Source organism: Lutjanus erythropterus, chromosome 8, assembly GCF_056507025.1.
Source record: "Lutjanus erythropterus isolate fLutEry1 chromosome 8, fLutEry1.hap2, whole genome shotgun sequence".
NCBI classification, from domain to species: Eukaryota; Metazoa; Chordata; class Actinopteri; order Lutjaniformes; family Lutjanidae; genus Lutjanus; species Lutjanus erythropterus.
In genome coordinates, this window is record NC_139324.1 from 19266646 (window position 1) to 19282867 (window position 16222).

Sequence of the window (16222 nt, forward strand, 5' to 3'; positions counted from 1 at the left end):
CTTGGGCCAATCTCGGACATCTGCTGTCCTATATCCTTGTCCCGTTCTGAGTCTCGCATGAGATTTAGATCAGATCTGGTCAAGCCATTTTGGCTACTTGCCAGTGAAGAACTTTTCACAAATTTGTTGGAAATGTTCCTTTAAGATTCAAGGGTTAGTGAAAGAAAAAGTTCAAATCAGTAAAGAATCCATAAAAATGGCAATACTGTGTGTGTGTGTGTACATGCGCGCGTGTGTGTGTGCATGTGTGTGTGTGTGTCTGCAGTCTTTTTTGGGAGCTCTTACTTGCAAGTTGCCTCTGTGAATTTAGCAGTTGACAGTGACAAACTGTTGTTTATTCTGCATTTGTGTGTGTGTGTGTGTGTGTGTGTGTGTGTGTGTGTGTGTGTGTGTGTGTATGTGTGTGTGTGTGTGTGTCTTTGCTTTACCTTAGCTTATCAACACACACGCACATACACACCAGGAGACACACACACCTACTGGGAGATGCTTCAAAGCGTGGCATCGCTGTCGGCTGTATTGCTTTGTGTTTCATGTGTCCTCTATTTTTCCACCCAGCACTCTCCTCTCCTCCCCCTTCCTCCCCCTCTCCTCACCCATTCTTTATTAATGGCCCAGATGTGGTGGTGGCACACGGGGAGCTCATTACACCAAAGACAACACAAAGCAGATATTTCCATATTCAAACATTTTGGTAGGAGGCGCTTTCATGTAACCAAACCGGTGTACAGCTTCTAAAACTAACAATGTTGCTTGTTCGACAGTTTCCGCTCTATGTTTGATTAGGTGAGAAAGAGGAAGAGGAGGAGGAGGAAGAGGGGGAGGCGGTAAGTTCATGCATTATGTAACTTCATGTGGCTGTGACTTGTGTTTCAGGAAAGAGGAAGGAAACGGGGGAGGAAGAGGAGGAAGAAAGTGAGGAGACTGAGGGAGAGGTGATGATGAGGCAGAGACAGACATAAACTAAGGGTGGAGGACGTGAAGAGGAAGAGATTAAAGTGAAGTGGTGAAGAAGTTGGAGGTTAAATGGGGTAAAATGAGGGGAGAAGAAAACAAGTAGAGGAAGGAGAGCAAAGGAGATAAACAAGTGTAGAAAGGGGTGATGAGGTGAAAGAAAGACAAAAAGTCTTGAAAAAATGATAGAATGAGGAGGAGGGAATAAGAAAAGAAGAGGCGGCAGGAAACCTGAAAAGTTGAGATGAAATGAAAAATGCTTTTAATGCTTTTAGAGCACATCTCCAGTTGTAGTGTGCTCCTTTTCAACAATATGTGCCACAAAATCAGTTTCTTTTAGTCTTTCCTTTAGTGGTGCAGAGCAAAGGCTTCATTCACAACCAGTGGGGGCTAAAATTCATTAATTAGCCAGCTAGCAACAGTATGGCCTGTCAATGTGTCTTTGTGTGTTTGCCACCTCAAACCCTCTTCTGTTCACGTAAGTTACAGGCCTGCTGGCTTGAATTCATTCACTTTGGGGAACGTGGTATTTGTGACTGCAGATTACGAAGACTGCATCAGCAACTACCTAATGTTAGCTACACAGAGCATACAACGGGCTGGTTGTACAAAAGTACAGTTTTATAATTCGAACAAAAGCACAACTCTCTGTTCACGGGTGAAAACCACCTTTGTATTGTATTCCTGGTTATCAAACCTGTCAGTGTAAGAGGCAGTGTATGGTCCCAGTGTCACCGTGTTCACTGGGAGCTCCCACTCTCATTAAGCGCCATTGATAACTGCAAGTCCCTTCCTAACAGGAAACAAATTATGCAGAGATAAATAGCACTCTGATTTCTATTTCATGTGGATTTTAAAGGACATAAACAGACATGGTGAGGAAGATCAGTAGGTAAGGAAGAAGATGAGGAGAAAGACAGTGGAAGACTTAAAGTGAGAAAGAGGTGAGGAGGAGGAGGAGGAGGAAGAAGAAAAAGAACAGGTGAAGACATGGGATAGAGAATGGAAGAAAGGGAGGAGGTGGGCGGATGGAAGAGAAGAGTGGGTGGTGAAGGAGCATAAAGAAAAGAGAGGGATAAAGTGTGGGACGAAGTGAGGAAGAGGAGAGGGAGGAAGTGAGGAAAGGAGGTGAGAAAGAGGAGGAGGAGGTGGGCATCAGGAGTCAGAGTCACTTTCGTCACAGAAATTTGTCGTGTTGATCAGAGCTGTGAACGCAGCAAGTCTGACAAATCTCTCTCACAAACCCAACCAAAAAATTTGGTGACTGTGTGTGTGTGTGTGTGTGTGTGTGTGTGTGTGTGTGTGTGTGTGTGTGTGTGCGTGCGTGTTACACCCTAGGGGACAGTCAACCTTTCCAGTGAACAGTCTTTATCAGCCTCCTGTTTGGGTTTGCCTCTTCTCCACATGATCTGCTGTTATTCACCTCCTCAGTAACACAGTGTAGGGACACAGACAGAGAGCCTCACTGGACGCTAGTTACATTTCCCGCATTGTCTTGCTCAAGTGTCTCAATGACATGTTGTGTGTATAGCAGCATGTTCAATTCTAGTTCTGCTATTGCAATATTTAATCAGTTTCTACCTTCCTCTTACCTACCAGTAAGAAGCACTAACACGGATATGGATCCATATTCATTTAACAATAATTTGTGAGTCAAGAGGTTCCCACCCCCTGGTTTTTCCTGAAATTCACGCATGATTGCCTCTGCCTCTGACACACACACCTCAAAAACAGTCATCCAGATGGTGAGTGTTTCAATTCACGCTAACAATTCATTAACAATGTATTCAAAGTGTAATTATTGTTATGCTTATGCCGAAATACACACTACCACTTCCAGTGTAAGGCAGCTGTGTGGCCAGCTATGTTCCACAATGTTTGCAACGGCTAAACGCTAAAGGCTAATGTTCAGGCCAACGTAACATAACCATAGATTGTAGTCGAGGTTACCTTCCTGATTCGTACCATTCAGTCTATTATCTGTCGATATGTATATTTGATTCAGGTTTTGTTTTTGTTTTGTGGTTGAGTTGGGCACTGAGAGTTGTGCAATTTCACTGGTATTTGTTTCAAAACCTTTGACACTGTGACATCCCCAGTACAGAGCCACAAAACATTTGCTAACAGGCTGTTAGCAAATCTAATTATTTTGCAACAGCATTCTAAATTTTAACTTAAGTAGCTTATCAGTAATTGAGATAACCAGTCTATCAAATTTGTGCAGCACCTCTGCCACAGTGTTACAGAAGTCAGCGCTGAATGCAGTTTCAAGTTGGAGTCAACAAATTCTTTCTGTTTAGAAGGGACTTAAGCTCAGCTTTAAAAGAAAATGTTCAACTTCACTGTAACCAAAGACTCAAAACAGTCTGAAAAAAAAAAGCTCTGAAAGACTTGAAAACAGTTCAGAAACATCAATATCAGGGTGTGAAAAATTACCTTATTAAAGGCCAATAATCATCATGTATTTGACATACAGTGTAATTTCACCATGTAAAATAATCTGTAATGGGGATACAAGGTAATTTATTTATCGTTTACAAGGTTGTATAATGAGATTTCTGTGTAGTTCTCTCTTTGATTGATTGGAATTGGTTGAGGAAATAAATAAAAATATAGAACAAATTAATTTACATGCAGAAGTGCTGAAGATGAATTAAGCAGTTTCACAGCCTGGGGGAGCAGGCTGCTCTTCAGTCTGGTGGCACTGCCGTGGATACTTCTGTATCTTCTGCCTGATGGCAGCAGGGTGAACAGGCTGTGGCTGGTGGGGTGGGTGTTGTCTGTTAGTATCCTCTGGGCTCTGTGCAGTCGCCTCAACTCCCTGATATCGCTGATACTTGGTAGATGGGTACCAATGATGTTCTGGGCAGTTTCAATGACCTGTTGTAGAGTCCTTCTGTGCTTGGTCGTGCACATCCTGTGCAGGTTTGAGATATTTCCAGTCAGGGTCTGTTTCCTGACTGACCGGATGAATTGGTTGTTTGCTCTAAGTAGTATTGTGGCCTACAGTTTCAAATTCCCCAGGAAACAACTAAATATCTCAGCTGCAATGTACACACTGTCTCTGAGCCTTCTGAGCTCTACTGAGCTCTGAGCTCCACATTTTTGCCTCCTTACTCCAAAAATCAACAATCAGATCCTTGTTTTTTTCTGACATTGAGCTGTAGGTTGTTTTCTGTGCACTATTCTGCAAGACTGTTCCTCCCACGATTAAGCCTCATCGTTGTTTGAAATCCGGCCGATGATGGTGGTGTCATCTGTGAACTTCACAATAGAGTTTTCTCCATGTTGGGGGCTGCAGTCAGCGTGAACAGGAGGGGGTGTAGCACAGAGCCCTGGGGGTCTCCAGTGTTGAGCACCAGAGTGGAGGAGGTGAGAACACCAATCTGAACTGCCTGGGGTCTGTTTAACATTTAAGTGCTGGTTAATTTAATGACATGTATGATTACCATGGTAACAACATGTGTGGTTTAATACCCCAGCAGCTACAGTACTTTGTCTGAAACAGAGGAGCAGCTGCTGTGTCTGTTTACAGTGCAGCCAAACAAACACAGAAGTCAGCTAATCGTTGACTTTTTTGCACTGTACTATGAACAGCTGTCATAAATAGCTATAACAGAAAAAAATAGAATCATCTATTAGGTTTGGTTTCATTAAAATCTAAAGGTCTAAACTAAAATCTAAACTTTAAACTGCACTTCTGACTATGCAATATAGTGTTTATTTATTTTTTGTGGATACATGGAAAGCTTTGCACTGGTGAAGTGGTATTTTCTTAAGGCATGCCAAATGTTTTTCTTGTCCTGCACCTGTTTGGTATTTTAGTGACTTGTGTGCTGTGGTGAGAGGAGAGGCACAGTAGGGGGGATACAATACGACAGTGCACAGCCATTTCATTGTCAAGATTTACCATATTTATCTGCTGCCTGGCTTTCTGGGTCAGATCAACAGCACATGGACCACCGCCAACTTTCATTTTATTTGGTGGTCCTCCAACATAAACCTCTAAAATAAAAAATCACTCAAATCATTTGTTCTTGTCTGTTTTCACTTTCCTAATCCATTTAAAACAAGTAGACACATCTAACTCCAGAAAAATACACCTCAACCTCTTTTTTTAGTTCAAGAAACTAACCCAGTTCCTCTTAGCACTGCTTTATTTCCCCCCAAAAACTTTCTTTGGTTTTGCCTTGTTTAGGTGTTTTCACATTTCGCCTTTGTGAATCTGCCAGTGTGTGTACATGAGTGAACATGTGTCCAAACGTCTGTGTGTGTCTGTCTGTCCGTCTGTGTGTGTATGTCTGTTGAGGTATTATGAGCGGCTCAGAGGATGCTGCTGTATTATCAGTAGATATGAGTCGAGCAGACCTGCTTGTTTGTTCAATCTGTGGCTCCACCGCTTCAAATCAAATCTCCTGTAATTAGCTCTGTCATGTGTTCAAGTTCGGGGTGTTCTCAGTGGGCTCTGTGCGTGTGTGTGCGTGTATGAGTGTACAAACAGAAAAAAAAACATTCATGTGTAGCTCTTCTCTGTCCAGCTCAGAGTGCAGTGTCACTGCCTGTGTAAGTGTTTGTACAGTGATACTGGTGATACTGTGTGTGGATGTTCCTGTTATACCTGCACTTTCATCTCAAGAGTCCCATGGTTACATTTCGTGAGCGTTCAGAGCATCAGACATCTCAAAATATCTGTATGTTTGCAGTATTGGCTGCGTGGAGGTTAAATACTGGGCACAGTTAGTATAGCTCTATAGCCATTACACTTGTGTTTAATTACCTTGAAGTAATGGCAGCATGCAACATTTACCTGTAAGTAAAGACTGTTGTTGGCTTGTGTTTGTTCTTTGTCCAGCCTGCTGTCTGGAGAACTGTGCCACCTTCACAATAATCAAAACAGGATGGGAGGAAGCACATTACTGCTGCAGTTTTTCTGTAAATATTCTCCTAGTCTTTCTTTTCTCTGTATGTTCAAAAAAAGGAGTCAGAAATTTTCAACATAAGCCGAAATTCTTCACCTTGTGAGAATCAGTGCATGTTCACATCCACTTGCATCTTTCCTGTAATAAACGTTTTAAGGGAAAATTCAAGTCCAGTGAGTATTGATGGTAAATGCTGCCAATCTCATCATGGAGCCATGCCAGTAGTGTCTGCATGTACCAGGATACATCGTACATGAGCTTCTGATGCACACACCCATGGATAAGAGCAGCTATAAATCACTTCAACCACACCCCCTTCTGGGTGAAAACAAGTGCTGTTAAAGTGCAGGCACCAAATTAAAAAAAAGAGTGTCAGTTGTATGCATGTTAATGCTATAATTAGTTTACCATAACGCCTCAGTGGACAGACCACTAAAACAGCTGACAAATGTCAGAAATACATTTCCTCAATATTCAATAAGATAGCTTCATATGTCAGGATATACCACCTCCAGCTACTCGTGGGATTGTTCCTCCACTTTGAAGGAGGCATACTGAAAGAACACTCATCTACCCCTGCATCTTTTTTTTTTGTATGTCACCATGCCAATAATTGATCGACAAATGAATAGCATAATCGTTCACCCGACTGGCCATAGGATTTGGGCTCCTAATAGTTCAAATGTTGTATGGTTTTCTTATTTTATTCATTTAAACTGGCAAAGCCTTCATTCAAATTAGCAATGTTGTTTTCACCCAAAAAGGGGCGGGATCATGATGCATGTGCAAAGTACCTGGGTGGGCTGCTCTCATCCATGTTGATGGGTATCACTTCCCTTGTTTTCATCCATTGCTTTGTTGGCCAAAACACAGCTTTACACAAAAATACTCATCTTGTATGCACCCTGGCTACCCAGAGGAGGAGACCAGGTTGAAACAGTTCTTCCACTACGCCACTAACATCACTGTGACATGAATGAACGAGGGAAGAACAACAGATTTTGGAGCAGAAGAACTCAGCTGTCTCTGTCAATCTAGGTTGACTACATTTACCATCAACACTGTTTGGACATGAAAAGTGGGGAATTTTAACTTTAACTTTGTTTTTCCCAATTACACACAAGATTTCAACCATGTTGGTGAATATTGATTGCCAAGCATGAGAGGGTGAGAGAAAATCTTTGTTTGTGTGTTCAAAAGGCAACGTAAGATTGCCATTTTTTCAGATGCCTAAACATTGAAGAGCAATTTTAGCTCCCATTAGTGTGGATGAAGTTCCAAAATGGAGACAGAAAAAGATGCAATTTCAGATTTCTAAGTGTGGACATGGCCTAAGAGACAGAATGACAAGAGAAGGGAAATCAGACAGTGAAGTGCTGAAATCTCCCTGGAGATTGATAAAGAGAAAAAGAGACAGATTCCACTTATTCCTCCTCGTCTGACCCCTCCTTCACCCCAGATCTGTGTCTGTCTGCCTGTCTGCCTGCCTCTCAGTGCTGCACACAAACATACTCACTGTCCATAGATGCTCTGGCACGCAGTCACACATGGCCTGCAGCATGCTGGGTACATGATAAACACAATAGAAACTGTGCATGACGATGCACACATCTGCCCTGCACACAGTTTTTTTTCAGGATTGTTTGTGTATGTTTGGATGCAGTTGTTGGGTTGCCAGCTGGTGTTTCTGGTTGCCAGTCTTCTTGCGGCTGGCCAGGCTTGTTTACAGCTGTGACTCACACTAGTCCTGCCTCTGCCACATTCACCACCTCTGCTGGCCTTTATGGAGCTCAGTCAGAAAGACCAGGAGTGCATGAATTACAAATTACAGGAGGTTTATAAAAAAAAAAAAATAAACAATAGGGTTGTCATATCGAGCAAAACCATAACATGATCTATTTTTTGACATTCTCTTCCCCTATTTTCTTTAATTGTTCGTTTTCTTGTGTTTGTTCAGGTGAGGCCACAAGCTTAAATCATTTTTCTTGCAGAGATACATTTCGACATTGCTGTGCAGCTATGCAAAAAATGGTATAGAGTTGTAGAGGGTCACACTCTTGCATACTTCCCAACTCTCAACAACATGTTGTGCAAGTCTCTGCATCAAATACATAAACTGGTTGTTCCAACTTTCTATCAAGTTGTGTTTGAAAGAAAAAAAAAACATATTACTTAAACATGAAGCAATTTTTTAGATAGCACAATTGCATACTGCATTAAGTAAATTGAAAATCAGATTTGGACATGAACACACAGACTAAAGTCTTTTGTTGTTTGAATGCAACACAGTGAGTCAATCAACAGAATCACTCCTTAGCAGTTTGAAAACTTATTTATCATTCAAGCCGTTTTTCAAAATGTTTGGACAGTCACCTTTGGGACTGGAAACCTGCAATGGAAATTTCTTGATATTCCGTAAACTAAATGATTAATACATTAATTAAAAATACAGAAATTCAGAAAATGGATCGGTGATGCAAATAATCATTATTTGCAGTTAGAACACTGGAATGACAAGCCAGGATGAAGCTGATGATGATTAAATTTATAGGGACCCTGGTGGTTTACACTACAGTTTCTGGTTAAATATAACGTATCTTATGCTTTAATGAAAGTCTCTCACTGTTACAATAATTTCCATAATGTTGTCAGACACTTAGAATAACATGCTGAGCCTGTCAGTGGCAAAAATAAGTAAACAAGCAAGCAACACATGCGCTGCATGCACCGCAGTGTGCTGGAGTGAACTGGCTGACAGCACATAACCTGCACTCTGTTTCTTTCATTCTTCTCCACTTCTTTCACAGTTAATTGTGAGAATCCATAAACACCTCTAAAATTGATTTTGTGTTTCATCTGAGCACTCAGTAAAAATAGCAAAATTAAAAGAACAGTGGTTCTAGCAGGGTTTTTAGTCTTATTTAATATATAAAACGCAAAGTGATCTCAGAGCTGTCTTCCAACATCACCATGATAACCTTGTGCACACTCATAATGGAAGCTTCTTAATAAAACCACAACCTTTCACTGTTTTTCTGTGCAGCTCCTCTGTTCAACCACAGTCCTGTAATGTGGTCTATGTGAGCTGCTGAAGAGCCGGGGCAGTTTGGATCAGGTGCCTTGTTCAAGCTGACACACTCATTCACATCCTACACTCACATCTTCCCCTGTGTTTGGGGGGATTCAGACCAGACAAGAGTTGTGTACTGTAATTCTGCTTATTTCTCTCCACCCTTCTTTCTCCTTCATCCACCCCCCCCCCCCCCCACCTCCCTCCTTGGCCTTGATATCAAATAAATATGAAGGTGTCGCTCTAATCGACATTGTTGCCAATGAATCATTTAACAGTGTTAGTCTAACATCCCAGATTCCAGGTCAATGCGTCTCACTACACATCCCACTGCCAGCAGGGTTTCGCCCGCATGGTTCGGCCTGCCTGCTGTAGACTGGCATCACAGTGTCTCTGCTGCTGCTGCTGTTGCCAACCAGCAAACGCTTTTTCTGCCCCAGCCGTCCCTCAGGCGCTGAGCCCCGATATGTGGAGGCACGTCCCCGCTGGAGCACAGACAGAGGCGGGGGATGAGGGGGGGAATGTTTTTGAGAAAAGCAAGGAATATGTTGTACTTGGAGGCATCATGCCCCATTCAAGCTGATTTTTTTCATATTTTCATTTTATTATTTTTTATAGTATGCGTGGAGCGACTGATGCTGGATTTTTAAGACTGATACCAATATTAGGCAGTAAAAAAATTCTCACATCACCAGCTGATCAGTCAATATTCTTTAAACAGAATATAACATACATACACAAACACACAATTGTTGCAGTGTTCCCTTGAAAATAGTTAACAATTGTGAGAATTATATGGAGGCAGGATATTTTACATTTTAGTAATAAACTTTATTGTCCTGCAAAGTCTATGAACTCTTTTCTCATTCAGACTCCACACCACCTGAAAAACACTATATATCAGCTGCATATTTTTCTAATGCTTACGCACTCTTCAAAAAAAAACAACAACAATATTTACAATAAAATTAAATAATAATTCCAAAAACAGCTGATTACAATTTCAGCTAAAAGCCTACCTAGGTGTCCTGTTTTTACAGTAGTGTGTAAGAACTTTAAAAAAGTTCTTCTTTTTGGTTAATTTTTTAAAATTATTTATTAATGACTATATTATATGGAGATTGCTGCATTTCTAATAGTGCTATTCTTAATCTATAATGAAATATTTCTTCTCAGACACTTCTCAGTATCTGCATAGTGCTAATTTCCTGCATAGGAAAACCAGTCTATGCTAAGTGGTACTATACAAATACAAGCTGAATTAATTCCTTCACACTCATGAATGTATTTTGTAACTCCATATTAGCATAATCTTGATTGCATGCATAATGTTAAGTGACCCTATAATCCATGCAGTACTGTTAACAACAAACATTATCAACTACAGTTAAAATTAAAACAAAAATTGTTTACAATGACCAACCTGAAGCAACCAGATCATGAAATTATTTTTTTATTAGTGCCCCACACTTGTCTCTTACTGCATCAGTGTGTGTGAAAGTTGGTGTTTGTGTGTCTGTGAGAAAAAAAAAAATGTGGATAAAGTGGATAAATTTACAAGTTTCAGAGCATGACAATGCTTTTATGTGTAAGAGTGTGTAATGTTTTTTTTTTACTGTTATGGATACAATTACTTTGTATATTTGAGTCAGTCCTGTGCGTCTCTCTCTGTGTGTGTGTGTGTGTGTGTGTGTGTGTGTGTGTGTGTGTGTGTGTGTGTGTGTGTGTGTGTGTGTGAATAAGTGTGCTGCAGTGTAGCAGCCTGTAAAAGTAGGTCAGGAGAGAAGGGCTCCCTAGAAGACGATGTGAACTCGTCACCTTGAATTGCGTTACAGGCTACTGAGGGAGGAGAGAGGGAGAGACAGATGAGAGGGAGAGAGGGAGGAGGAAGAGAGGGGAGGTCCAGAAAGGACAGGAAAAGAGAGAGTGGGTGGGCTGAGGAGGGGGTTCAGAGTGTGGCATAGTGAAAAGGACAAACAACTAAAAATAATGAATGGGCAGTGAAAAAAAAACTAACAATAAGTCCTCACATGTGCATATGTCTCCAATGCTATTTTGGACATGTCAATATGTGCAATATTTCATATACTGTTACTAAAAACCACAATATGTTATTAGACACCTGCTGGATGTTTTGCTATAGGTGATATGATTAGGTAAACATTTTATTAAAATATGCTGTGGAGAGTTCTTGTAAGTGAACATTTTATAGGAAACATATTGTGTCTCATTAGTATTAGAGGGATAATTAACCCAAAAATGAAAATTCAGTCATTATCTACTCGCCTTCATACCGATTGAGGGTTGGATTTATTTTGTTTTTCCGCAAAACTCTGCTGGAGTTTCACAGGAGAACAGCGTAGCAGATTCTTGCAAACAGTGGAAGTGAATGGTGACTAGTTGTCAGATGCAAAAACAACTGGAAAAAAACATAAAATCCCTCTATATTGCTCGTCTGGTGTAATCCAGGTCTCCTAAAGTCCCAACATGCACATTGTCACATCACACACACCCAGTTCAGACAGTGTGCATGAGACTTTGTGAAACTAAGGATCCACGGTGAAGATTCAGGCTAAAAACATGGTGGGTTTTTGTTTTTGGTCAATTTAGCATTGTTGGGTCTGTGCTGTCACGAGCTATCAATCAGCATGAAACCCAGCAGCAGGAATGTTTATTATATCACACAAAGCTTCAGATGACTGCATGTGTGCAAACACAAACAACACTGCTCCATAGCACCACAAGTGATGCTTGTAATAGTAATACTGTTGGCCACAGCCTGGATGTGTGTCGTGCAGGAGGGAGGATTACTCAAGACAAGGGATGTCACGTTTATCTTCTTTACTGTGGAGGTTTGCAGAAGTTGTACATTCTGCAGAACGCCCCAACTTCAGTGGAGACAAACTTTTCAAGTCTACACCCGAGTCAGTGAGCAAGGTAACATTTCTGTAACAAATACTGACTGTCTCAACATGACTGTAATTATCTAAACATGATGGACATACTTTTCCAGCTAACCATGTTAGATTCAGGTAGCTACCACAAAGGTTTACTTATATTGGGTGAAACTCAAATTTTCCTGATTATGAGCAAAACTGCTACACTTATCACTATTCACTATCCACCTTCATATTTAAATTACTGGACACAGACAACTTTTTAAAAAGAAAAAAATATAAATTTACTTAAAGTTTAGTTTTATAAGAAATTGCAAAATTAATTAACTTAAATAAAACACAAAAAAACACACATTAAACCTTAAAAAATACAATTGTATCATTTAGAAAACCAAATTACCATGACCCAACTTTAAAGTAATCCTTCAATTACTGAAAATGACTCAATACTTAATGGCCTTTGTTATATATATTATACCACAAAACTGCAGTATTAGACCAGACCCTGGCTTACATGTTACTACTGTTTACTACTATTCACTAGAACAGTTAGCTTCTGATCACATGCAGACATCCACCTTTGTTAACAAATGTGGGCACACACACACACACACACAAAATAAAAAAAAGTCCTGTGTGTCGTCCTTGCACGGTGCAGCCGGTTCAATCTTTATTCACAGAAGGAAAAGTAATAGGAAACCTCACCCACAGTTTGGCGTTCAGGTCCGGTCGAGAGCGTTGAAAGTCTGAAAGATGGAAAAAAGGCAGCAACGGTGAAGAAGTCTGCGTCAGGAGTCCAAGTGCAGTTCTCCGGAAACATGAAGCAGTCCTTGTCGGTCAGCCGCGTCGTCCTCTGCTCATGTGCTTCCCGAACATGGCGTCCTCCCTTGGCGGGCGTCCTCCCGGTCTTAGTTGAGGCACACGAGCACAAACGATGGCCTCACTCACAGCGATTCAGCACTGAATGTGCTGAACAATCCACAGCTACAATCTTCTCCTTCTTACTTAAACATTGACTGGTAATCTACAATTGCAGAACTCCACCGTGGTTTCTTATTACATCGTGCCTTTGTTTCCTTTGACCCCGCCCACTACTGCTCTCTCTTCCTTACCTATGACCAATTACCACAGGTGAATCTGACTGACAACTTCAGGAACCAATGAAACACTAAAATGACAGACGAAATTAAAGCCATGCTATGTAGGTTTTGAGCTAGTTCAGTTTACACTTCTGTTTATCTTCAATATTTCAGTTTTGACAGTTCATTTTAACATTACCTGAACAGATTATTTTAACCATTTACTCAACTATTTACACAATACTTTATTTATAACTAAATTAATTTAACAACTTAAAGTTAACCATTTATTTTCCTTTATAAACCAAATTTACTTTCAGTTTTAACACCTATTATTTTTGTCTGAAGGAATTAATTTGTTTTAACCCCTTATATTTCCACTGGGCTACACACTGAAAAGGCTTGTGTCTTTGACTGTTGACCTATTGTCACAGGAATATTAAGCCAAACCAAAAGCAAAACATGTTTATCCCAGCCTGAAATATACATTTTGTGTTTAAGGTAAAATTATGATGTGCAAGAGAGGATGTGAATTAGACAGTAGAGGGGGAAAAGGGTTCCTGAATACTTAATATTATAGTTGACAGACACACACAGGATTAATTCTTTTTGTGTGGAGAGTTAAACTATCTGTCTCTTTCCATCTTCTCCCCACAACACTATTGACTTTCTTCCCTCTCTCTTGCCACTCTTCTTCTCCACAGAAACATCCCTGGTGAAGGAACCATAGCACAAGAAATGATAAAAGATGGGAAAGTGACAATAAAATAATAATAAAGATTGACATCTTTAAAACCATTGACAGACTATGACAGCACTGAGGACACATTTTACAAAGAGAAGGAGGATACAGATGGGGGGATGAAGGGATAACTGAGGAGATGAGTGGCTCATCTAATCTCAAACAAAAACACACTGAGGGGTATATTTGAACTTTTCAAATGTCCCATGTAGGCAGAGTGTAACAGGAGTCACTCAGTCTCAGTCTGTGCACGGCTGTCTTGGTTTTTTGTTGTGTGTGTGTGTGTGTGTGTGTGTGTGTGTGTGTGTGTGTGTGTGTGTATTTTTTTTTTTTTATTTGGCTAAGAACATGGTAAATCAATTAACATGAAGGTCACTGAGTAATGGACATGCTATGTACAGGAGAGCCCAAACACTGCAGCTGTCCTCAGTGGACAGATTTAGTGGGAAAGAAATTCTTTCAACGTCTTGTGCCATGTCATCACATATATATATGTATAGGAATTGCCAGCTATCATGATATTTCACAGCCACTTTAACTTGGAAGGTAGTGATAAATTTAGGCCTACTGTTTATCAGACTACAAATGAGCAGATAGGACTGTCTGGTGTCATTTGGTACTGTGGGTGTGTCGTGTCTGTAAATTGCAATTTTGCAAGCTAGTTGTGAAATAGCATGCTCACTAATTTTTGGCTCATCTATGGTTTGTAACTTCATAAACATAAAGGCCTGATAAAGGACTGTTAACTCATGGTGCCCCAGAATGAATAAAAAATTGGGACAGGTGTGGTTCAGAGGGTAGAGTACAATTTCCACTAATCACAAGGTTAGTAGTTCAATTCCTAGCTCCTCTTTTCCATGTCAAAGTGATCTTGGGCAAGACCCCAGTCGCTCCCAAATCCGAGCGCTGCCTTGCATGACAGTTGCATTGTTATCACTTGGTGAGTGAGTGTATGTGAGGATGAAAGGGAGGGACATTAAAGCACTTTGGTATAAAAGCACTAAAAGTCCATTTACAGCTCACACGATTCCCAGTGCAACACAAAAATTTCTTTGTACCCCTGTGAGTCAGATTAGAGGAAAGAAATGACCAGGACAGGACACAACTACTGTGTGTTGTTACCATGGGGATAAGTTGGCGTTTAAACAAAGTCTGCACATGGAGAATGAGGAGGAGGGCTTCTCTCTGCTCGGTTTAGAAATCCTGGATTAGAGAGGCTAATGAGGAGTGAGCTAAACCCATTCAACCTGCTAAGTCGTGAAACATGATCAAGTCAAATTTAGTGAAATTAAAGAAAAATAAAAAAGGAGGAGGGATGATTTAGATGGAAAGGAGGAGAGGTAGACAGTGAATTCTTCCTGTGTAGTGAGAAAGTTTCATTGAGTGTTTGTCTCAGTCCTCCTGTCACAACACGTCACATTTCCAAACCTGTGAGAGGTACAAACCTGAGCTGCAGTATTTGCATGCTGTGAAATAAGTGCGAGTGCAAGGATGAGACATGAGGAGATTGTTTTCCATATTTATTGCTCGTTTTCCACATTAAAACAAAGCATTTCCTAAATAATTAACTAACTAAATAATATCTTGAGCCATGAAGTAAAGATGTAAAAAGTCAGTGTGTTGGATCCAGTTCATTAGAACTGAGCAGAAATTCAAAATTATAAGGGATGGACCCTTTTCTGGGGAAAATAGCAACAAAACATTGTGGTCAGAGGGATATCTGCCAGCCTACTTACTACAAGTTGAGTATTTCTGCTGTACAGTCTGTTTTCATTTCATGTCAAGATAAAAATAGGTAACCATGTGGTTACAAGAAATGTAATAAGTAATAATAATATTCTTCATGTCCATGCGTGTAGCTAGAGATCACAAACAAGATGAAAGAAAACACAAACAATACATAATAGTAAATAAGCACATATATATGCATGTATCCATCAGTGGAAACACAGAGATAAGCTCTTCTGCTGTTTTGTCTCTCAGACCTACATGTAATTATGTCGTGGCAGCCTGCAACAGAAAATGACAGTAATTCTGATAATGAGAGTGAAATAGCAGAATGGGAGACAAAGGCTCACAGTAGCTGTTTGAAAACCTGGGCTGCAAAAACATAAAAAATCGGGGTGAAAGAAGAAGGGAGGAAGGCAGAATATAAAAAAGATATGTCCAGTGCTGTTGAGAAGTTGTCAAACAAGATCTAAAATGATTTCTGTTTTCCTGACCAAAACATTTCAGGTCTGGCTGCTATGAGCAGACTTGAAAGATGGTGAAACTGCTGTCTGGACACTTTTATCAAATCATATGACAAGATCTTCTCACTCAGACAGAGAAAACAGATGAAGCAACTAAGAAGATCAAGGAGGGAAGTTGTTCTGGATGTAAATTCCACCGTAAGGGAGAAATCTCTGACATATTTATGGAGGTAAATTATAAAGTGACCATGATATGTCACCAGAGATCAAAGAGACATGCAAACTGAAATACTGGCTTCTCTGACAGCAACACTACAACCATGGTGCCCTCCTTTGAAGTTTTTATTTCCGCCTGTAATTTGTGTTTTT